Source organism: Harpia harpyja, chromosome 16 (assembly GCF_026419915.1).
Source record: "Harpia harpyja isolate bHarHar1 chromosome 16, bHarHar1 primary haplotype, whole genome shotgun sequence".
Classification (NCBI taxonomy): domain Eukaryota; kingdom Metazoa; phylum Chordata; class Aves; order Accipitriformes; family Accipitridae; genus Harpia; species Harpia harpyja.
Genome location: NC_068955.1, coordinates 20,144,037 through 20,152,686, shown reverse-complemented (window position 1 = coordinate 20,152,686; position 8,650 = coordinate 20,144,037). Strand labels below are relative to the sequence as shown.

General features: G+C 43.5%; 1 long non-coding RNA gene across 2 annotated transcripts in view; it reads left to right on the top strand.

Moving 5' to 3' along the window:
- The first annotated feature begins 225 nt into the window (after nt 1-225).
- LOC128152874 (uncharacterized) overlaps nt 226-8,650 on the top strand; it is an 11,581-nt gene continuing 3,156 nt past the window's right edge. Inside the window, exons 1-3 of one of the 2 annotated variants that reach the window (XR_008238779.1) lie at nt 226-353; nt 3,779-3,894; nt 7,302-7,390. This is a non-coding gene — a long non-coding RNA (uncharacterized LOC128152874). Of the gene's footprint in view, nt 354-1,219; nt 1,306-3,778; nt 3,895-7,301; nt 7,391-8,650 lie in introns of those variants that run through there. The other variant, XR_008238780.1, reaches the window with a different exon arrangement.

Sequence of the window (8,650 nt, the reverse complement as noted above, 5' to 3'; positions counted from 1 at the left end):
AGTACAGTTTCTGTCGCCTAACCTCAGAGACATCAGAGGCTGACTTCCCATTTCCATCATGGCTGGAAGTTTAAGAGCATAGTTCGTATGAAAGCAGCTGGAGAAAAAAGGCCTAGTGAGAAAAAAAAAAAAAAATTAATGATACTAAATTTAAATAAGACTGATTTTTTCTTTTCTCCCTAAGTACTCTTAATGGGAATAAATGGTTTATCTTTTCAGATCTGTATACTTCTGCAGAAATATACCGTTGGGAAAAGGCTGCAAAAATTCTGGCCACCATGTAAATCCCACACTGATGACTCACTTGGGAAGAAGAAAAGACACAAAATTTTGTGCTGGCCCTCTAAGTGAAGGTTAGTATTGTCCCGCATGGGCACTAATGAGAGCAAAGCTAAACGATGCCCAAATTTCATTGCAGCAGCAAACCAGTGTTATGTCAGCCAAAGCCTTCTTGATTTTTATGAAGGTGGAGACCTTTTCTCCCTTTGTCTATTCTTACTTCTTGGTAAACAGGCATGTATAAAAATGGAAGGGGTGGCATTAAAATCCTCTGTCTTTGTGGCCCCCCTGGCTACACCCTGTGTGTGTGGTACTCAAAAGGGCAAGCGTGTCCCACAGGGAGGAGGAATATTCAGCGTTCTAGAAATGGCTTTGAACCAGCTGCACATCACACAACCACCCTGCTGAGCCACTGGATCTAGGTACTCTTGCTGGGACAAGTTCATCCACAACTGTATGGGGAGCTGCTTAATTGAGCCTCATTACTTCAATTTCCTACTGACACTGTGCACCCTGTGAGGTGCTGCTCAGGCATGCGTCAGGGGCAGGGGGTTGAGCAGCTGCCGTTTCTTACATGGAACCGGTACAGGATGAGTGATAACAGTGCCCTAACCCAGCGCTATTGCCTCCGCGGTTGGTACCACTTATGAGGAGGAGCAAGCTGCTAATTTGACCCCCTTAGACAGGAGGAGGCACCTGTATCGGCCATTGCAATCTTCTCCTCTGCTGGGCCTTTTGCCGTAGAGGATGGTGCGCTCCTGACAAACTGCCACTGGCAGGGATTACCTTCACCCCTTTTGGATCTCTGGTAATCTACATGTTTGTGCCCTTTTTCAGAAGGGTTCATGCTTGGAAGCATCTCAGCTAAAATCTCCCAAAGAGGAGTATTTCCTTATTTTAACAGGTAATGTGAGCCATCTATTTTTTCTTTATTCAGGTTGTGTAACCTGCACCTCCAAGGTCAGTCAAGCACCCCTCCGAAGCCTCCAGCTCCGATTCGGTTTCTTCAAGCATGCAAGCTCCCAGGTAGACGTAGCCTTCCTGTTCATACCTGGTCCTGTGGAAGTCCCAAATCCCTGCTGGGAGCTTTGTTTCTATGAATAGTCTTATTTCCTTACAGACATTCTTCTAGTTCTTTGATTGATGTCCTCAGTTTTCATTGTTAAAGGGGGCCCATTATGGACTTTTGCTCCTATAGGTAAATATGCAGTATCTGCCACAATGCCAATGTTTCCAGAGTACGACAAAAGCTGTTAGAGGAATTAATCACTTTTTGATTTCCATGGGACAGTGGACAACACGTGAGAGAGGACTTAGGCAATGATATCCGTTATTATCACCCTTCTGAAACTCACACTGCTGAGTGAAAATGAGCTTTGTGAAGGTAATCAGTCACTGGTCACCACATGGGTTCCCTCGGTATAACATTAAGGGTAAAACTCATCACTTTGAACAGCATCAACGCAGTCTTGTGTAACACCAATTCTCACTCACCCACTTCTGCAAGGGAGATGAAAGAGGTATCTGTTTACCCAGGATACTCTGGCTTTGCATTTCACCACTCCCAGTGCAAGTAATGACTTGCTGGACAACCATCAGACTAGCCAGACAAGGACTTTCTGTGCTGCGAGGTGGCATGGAGCTATCGTAGCTCTGCACATTGAGTGAGAAGTCAGATAAATTACAACACCCAGCTTCACAGCAGTAAAAATGACAAAAATAAATACTGTAGTATTACAGAGTTCCTTCCTTTGCTGCTGCCTTTAGTCAGGTAGTATGCAGTCAATTCATAGAATAAGAAATTTTTTCAGAACACTCATTATACCAGAATGTTGTGCTACCCTCAAAAAGCCCTCAAAGTTCCCCCAGAGGGTATTTTAGAATTGGTGAGGGACAAATGAGGGATAAATTCAGATAAATGGTAGTGTCCATTGTGTCAGCCCCTACACATTGCGCATTTGGCAACCCAGAGATGAAAGATGTGAAAGGGCAGTGTTTGTGAGCAGAGGTTTCTTGTTTGGCAGCACCTGAGAGCAGAGCTAAGCTGGTCAAGGTGTTTCAGTCTGCGTCTGTCTTCTCTGCTTATGTGTATGTAAAGGTGCCCAGGTGATTTTCATGGCACAGGCTTTGCAGACATGTAGTTGCCGCATCCTGTCACTGGAGACTAAGAAGCAGTGGCAGGTCATCACAAAGAGAATTAGCTCATGTATTTTGACAGGTGAAGCTAAATAAAATGAAATAATTTGACAGGAAGTGAAGCCAAAATGCAACAAAGGAATAGACTTGCAGAAATATCAGGTTACCAGAGGGCGGGGGGGGGGGGGAAATGAGGATGAGAAATGTATATACAAATAAATAAATAAAGATAGGTAGATATTTTTATAAATCTGTTTCAACCTCAGTAGTTCGACTAGCTCAGAGTTCTTTGTCTCTTGGCCTATTTGGGTAAGGCAGTGCTACTATCACAGTAAGCACTTCCACTTCCTAACACAAAGTAAGGGGACTCTCTGTGACTGCTCTTCCCTAAGGGAAGAAAGAGAAATGCTATATGGGGCACAAAAGCAACAGTAGATTTCTTAGCATATGTTCTTTTCCAGTGTGAGCACAGACAGCTTTCTGCTCTAAGGAAACAAGGAAGAGCTTTGCAAATAGTATTACCAAGTGGCTAGAGACTTTCTTGACACTGTGTTGCTGGAAAAAACATAGACAAGCAAAGGAGAAAATCTATCCAAAATTACACCAAAGAAATGCCTAACCTTCGCATTAGAAAAAGAAAAAAAATATAAACTACACAGGCGGTGTGGAAAGCAACAGTGGAGTTTTCTCGTTAAAGATGCTGGCAACATAAAAGTAGAAAAGGCAACGTGTCGATACAGGTGTAGCTGGTCCCAGCAGTGAATAGCTGGCCTGTTTCTGGGGGCCACCGTTGTGATCCTTGGGAACAGTATACAGCTGCGTGGCACTACCCCTCCTGATGAGGTTGTACCAGCCTGCAAGCCTCCAGCCAAACAGCCTGCCATTTAGTGGTACATGTCCCTTGGCTGCACACAGCAAACACAGGCCATCTGTGAGAAAACAGGATCCCCCTCCAGTGCCTGGGCAGTGGCAGTGACACCGCCCGGGGACTCAGCCGGACCGCAGGCTGGCGTGCAGTCAGCTCCAGGAGGGCAGCGGTTATAGCACTGGAGGCGACTGTGAGATTTGGCTTCGATACCTTGATACCCAGAGCCCCAGGAGTTTGCCTGAAGAAGCACAGTCTCATGTGTCGGTGGCACTGAGACGTACACGTAGGAAGAGTACGTGTCACCGAGGCAGCTGAAGGGATGAGAAGAGAGTTTAATGTTGCATGTATTTAGACAGGTAAAAGTGTGATTTGGAGAACTGGGCAGAGGACTTATAATATGAATAGGTTTGTTTTCTTTCAGAGAGTGGTTTTTTAATCTGTTCTGTTCTGAAAATATTGTGTATTAAGCACTTTGTTGTTATTCCTGTTGTTTAGACTTTGTTACGGATGCATATGAAAAAAATCCACTTGTTATCTACTTTACTTGGATGAATTGTTATCTGACGTGAACAGGAAATGTAGGCAGAGTCCTGCAGGAGTCCTCCTTTGCTGTAAGTATGCAGTCTTATTAATCACTTTAAAATGTTTCATGGCTCTCAGTTGACAAGATCTCTTTCAAATCTGAACTGAGTGTGAAGCAATGAAGTAAGAAGGTCCACTTGAGTTTGGAGAGAGTCTAAAATAAGAGCTCTAGGAATTGCAAGCTGCTCTATTAGTCTCATTTCAGGCCCACGGACCGCACAGGTTTGTGGCCAAGAAACTGCCAAAATGCCACAGATGCGACATTTTCATTTGGAATTTGCCACAACAATGTGCCTGGCACCAAAAATGGTGGTGCGATGGGAGGTGAGGAAGGAGTCCAAAGCCAGGTGCTGTGACACCTTATCCCCCCCACAGCAGGGACGTGTGGCTCTTCTGCCTGTGTTACTCACACAGGTGGCCCTGACAGCAGTGCTCCGGCCCCGCTTGCCATCCTTCCCGGCCAGGAGCTGCCTGCAACAGCCTCTTGCCCAGTAGCTTTTTCCGAGAGCGTGTTTCTAATAGCAGCACAGACGTCACGATTGGCGCTATGGGCCAGTTTGCAAGCGGGGAGAGCGGAGACCGGTGGGAATGCAACGCTGGTAGCAAAAGGACCGGGTGCAAGTCAGGAGCTCCCTCTTCCTCTGTGGCCTGCGGGGACAGGTCACTCTGACCCAGGCTTACCGAAGCGAAGGTTTGTGGAAATGGGTCACCTCAAGGACACAGTAATGAGCCAGTGTTTGCCAACAGTTGACTAAATTTATACCTGTGTGTGCTATCAAATTTGAGCTATTTCCGGCCAGATTGTGTCGTAATGCAGAGATGGGAAAGCAGGGCATTTCTATCAGCCAGGATAAAGTAACATTAGAAGTGATTTTAAATGTAACATTACTGTGGAATCTGCCTGACACAAACTTCAGTCTCGCCCTGATGCGGAGACACAAGGCACTGCGTAGCTTCAGGGAAATAAACAACCAACTGCCCTTAAACCCATTCAACATGAAAGGACTTTGCTATTCCTCCCTGAACAACTAGACATTGGAAAAAAGGATGATGACAAGATAAAGTATTATAAAAAATATCCTCTTTCAGGACCTGTTGTCACAGCTTGACTCAGCTATGAGGGAAGTACCCTTGATATTATTTCTGTGTTCAAACATTTAGATATTTATCAGAGATATTGATGTGGAATACTTATGAGTCAGGTGGAGGATCCTGCTTAGCTTGCCTCAAACTTTAGGCCAGCAGTCTTTGCAACTCTGTTCTTGTAATCCAGCCAGCACAGGTCTTGTTCCTGACACGGTGGTCTACCCCCCATTGCATCTATACGCAGATCGGAAAGCTAGAAAAGCAAAAAGCATAGGAATTCCAGATTTAACCTGACTTCTACTCTGTTATTTAAGGATCATTTTGCACTGTGTACATCACATCCATCTGAGCAGACAATGGTTAATTTTGCAGCCATTCTTGTAAGTAGGCCTCTTTTTTTTACAGAATCATAAATCTTGCAGAGAAATGAAAAGCAAGAAAATAAAGATGTATTGGGTCCACATTTTCAGATACTCTAAGTGAGCTTTTGCTGTATGGGAGCCATAGAAACACACAGGCTTTTCTTCCTCACCAGCAGAGCTATTCAGCCAGAAGCTAGGCTGATTTCAAACCAGTTTTTGCCAAAGACTGCTGGTACCTCCAACCGAGATCTGCTGGAGAGTGCGGGCTTAATTATAAAGCATCTTCCCTACAGCTGCGGAACACTAATCCTGATTCACCAGAGTCCAGTGCCTTTGTTTGGTTATGGAAACTATTTTTTTGATATTTCAGAGTTAATCTAACCCTGATCTAAGCCATACAATGGACATACAGTAGTCTTGGAATACATTTTATGCTCTTCATGTGCAAAGTCAGGACACCATTTATTTTTGGCGTACATGTCTACAAGCCTATCAGCCAGTGTAGCTGCGAGTTCAGCTCAGCACTGTGTTGCTATTTCAACAGGGCATGAGATCTTATCAAACCACACGTGTAAATTGCATAAAGTAGGAAGCGATTTGTCTTCCAAGGGAAGAACATTGCATGGCAACAGTCACCTAGTATGTTCCTTCCAGGAGCACCACGTTGTCAAAACAGACACGCTTTTGTACCTTGTTGCATTGATCAGTTACTTCGCGGGACGGCGATTTCACCTAAATCAGTGGCTTCAGGGAAAGTTGGACTGGCCCCTTGGTGAAGAGTGAAAGGCAGGTTGTACTCTGTGTTAGCCAGGATCCAACTATTCATTCTTCAGTAGTGAAATAGTACCCATCTCTCATGCAGTTGACAGCCATTACCTGCAGATGTTCCAGTTTTGTATGAATTGTAAGGTCTGTGGCCCTGAAAATGTATTTCAACATTTGGAAAAGACTTAAGACTAAATTAGGCACCATGGTGAAAGGATTTAGTTTTTCCAAAAATCCCTGTGACTTCTGTAACATCCCTACCTTTACTGCTTAGACAAAAATAGCTTTTTAAAGTTGAGCAACTTCTTGCAACTTGAATGTGACTGAACTGAGGAGAAAAAGAACGTTATTTTTTCCCTAAGTTTTTCAGGATTCTTTCCTTGTTCTGTTACCATAAATCATTGTAATATATATTTTGTTTAGTGCACTATAGATGTGCCACAAGTCTAATTAATATCTGAAACCACTGCTTTTATATTATTTATAATACTTACCATAAAAGAACACAGTATCATAAATGAAAGAAAGTGATTTGAGCTTACAGTTCTTCAGGTCAAGCCCAGGGCAAGGGGGCCCTGAGTAATTTGGAAATTTTGAATGAAAACAGAAGATAGGTATTTATTATTTAAAAAAATAATTCCAGCTCAGCCATAATCTTAGGCACTGTGGCCGTTATAAAGGAGAATGAATTTTGGTATGCAAAGTAGCAGAATGGAATTCAGACACAGTGTCTTGCAAAACTACTCTGGAACGATATGAAAAGCTTAAAATCTGTACACCAGAATTGCTTTCTCCCCCTCAATCCACACTGTAGTTTTCAAACTTAAGAAAGGTATGAGAAACTTCAACGCAAGGTAGGAGAACCCTCTTTTGGAAACCTAAGGCCTTTCTTGTATTTATATTAAAACCTTTTTACAGTACTCTGCAATATAAAGAGTTTTTAAGTTTGTCTAGTACAACCAAGACGTTGATAGCTTCTTCTCTCCACTCATTTACATTTAGGGACGACTGTGGTTTTAATGAAGCAGAATATTCCAAATACTAATGGATCTTAAATTGCTTATTCTTACCAAGAGGTACTCCAAATAGCACATTTGCCTCAAGTGATATAAAGTGATGAGTTAATTCATGTACTTGTGTCAATTGCTTCAAGATACTGAGAATTAGCTGCATTAGTGATATGATTTTTTTTTTTTTTTTTTTTTTGCTTTACATATGTACAGGAAAGTGCATAGGAATAGAGATTGATTTAACCTCTACTGCACAGAGGAGGGGAGAAATCGGTGGATGTCCTACAAACGTCATTGACAGGGTTAGTAAGATCTTTCTCTTTGCATTCTCTTGCTATTCCTTGTACTTATGCTTGAGGTATTTAAGATTTCTAGAGTAGTCTGTGGCAGCAGAATTCCTGACCACAGCGAATTAACCAAGAAGAGTTTGTCTCCAGGACAGCCACATCAAATGGAGCTTGAAAATTCCTCCTACTGACCTGCACCAAAGCAGTGCCCAAGTTGCTCCAAGGACCTCTTCTCCATTTGGACTCCCAAATGCACCTGCATCACGTCCTGCAAAAGCAAGAAAAACGTGGGTACAAATGCACACCCCTGATATCTCAAACTTCCCTGGAGATCAAGGGCCAGAACACAGTGTGATTCCCCAGCCTCAGGGTTCCTCTGAAGTAGCACAGAGCAACAGGTGGCAGCTGTTAATATGCTGAATGTGGCTTCCCTCTGTGTCCGGCCACGGAAAACAAAGCGAGCGAGCGGATCCATGCCAAACACTTCGCGAGCATGGAGCTTACACAATTGGGCTCCACCCACATGCCTCACATGGGAATTTTCTCCCTCACCAGCTGGGTTAAGATCACAAGATGGAAAAAAGGGGAGGGGGGGGAAAAAAGAGCTGGAGTTGTTTTCTTTCCATTGTGGCTCCCGAGCTGAAAGTTCCTTTGCAACAGAATAATAGAATAAAGACGAGAGGGAACACTGCTGATGGCTCAAAATCTGGCACCAAAGTTTATTTTTCCTAAGCAGTCTGAGCCTGAACAGTCTTGTCAGACAATGTCAACAGAGGTGAAAAAAAATGACGAAAATCATTTAATCTAGTTGGGCTCAAAAATGAATAAATGCACCAGACAGGGTAAGTATATGGCCATTAAAAATGGCATAACCCTGACTGGAAACTGAACACCCTCATATGTATTTTGTACTCTCAAAGGCTTATCATGCCAGCTGTATTTTTGAATGAGCTAAGTGTCTACTTGTATGAAATGAATGTGAGTAGGCACACATAAGCTTTCTCATCAGTGTCCATACTCATAGCCGGGCATGTATTGAAGTCTCTCAACTCAGCTTGTTATAGCTATCACGATGCAGAGCCTGAAAATGACTCTTCTCCGAGACGAGACAAACGTGAACTGACAAGCACTGTGTTTTGCCCTTAAGGCTCCTGTCCATGGTGATGCGTCGTCAGTTATTCTCTGTAAAAATCTCTGCCCCCCACCCCACATGTGCTTGCCTCTTTCCTTAGCGCTCGCCTAATTTGGAACCAGGTACAGTTCATGGGAAACACT